The sequence below is a fragment of the Orycteropus afer genome, unplaced genomic scaffold, assembly GCF_000298275.1.
Source record: "Orycteropus afer afer isolate SDZICR_OR568_19922 unplaced genomic scaffold, OryAfe1.0 scaffold00993, whole genome shotgun sequence".
NCBI classification, from domain to species: domain Eukaryota; kingdom Metazoa; phylum Chordata; class Mammalia; order Tubulidentata; family Orycteropodidae; genus Orycteropus; species Orycteropus afer.
Window position 1 is genome coordinate 327,540 of NW_006922580.1, and position 601 is coordinate 328,140.

Sequence of the window (601 nt, forward strand, 5' to 3'; positions counted from 1 at the left end):
TGGTGTCAGTGATAGGATAATATCCATACGCCTACAAGCATGATCAGTTAATACTACTATTATTCAAAATTACGCACCCACCTCCAAAGCTAAAGATGAGGAAATTGAAGATTTTTACCAACTTCTGCAGTCTGAAATTGACCAAACATGCAATCAAGGTGTATTGATTATTACTGGTGATTAGAATACAAAAACTGGAAACAAAGGAGACGCCTTGGTAGTTGGAAAACACAGCCTTGGTGATAAAAATCATGCTGGAGATCGCATGATAGAATTTTGCAAGACCAGTGACTTATTCATTGCAAATACCTTTTTTTGACAACATACACAGCAGCTATACACATGGACCTCGCCAGATGGAATACACAGGAATCAGATCAACTACATCTGTGAAAAGAGTTGATGGAGAAGCTCAGTATCTTCAGCCAAAATAAAGCCAGGAGCTGACTGTGGAACAGACCATCAATCGTTCATATGCAAGTTCAAGTTGAAGCTGAAGACAATTAAAAGAAGTCCACGAGAACCAAAATATGGCCTTGATTATATCTCACCTGAATTTAGAGACCATCTGAAGAATAGATCTGATGCACTGAACACCAAT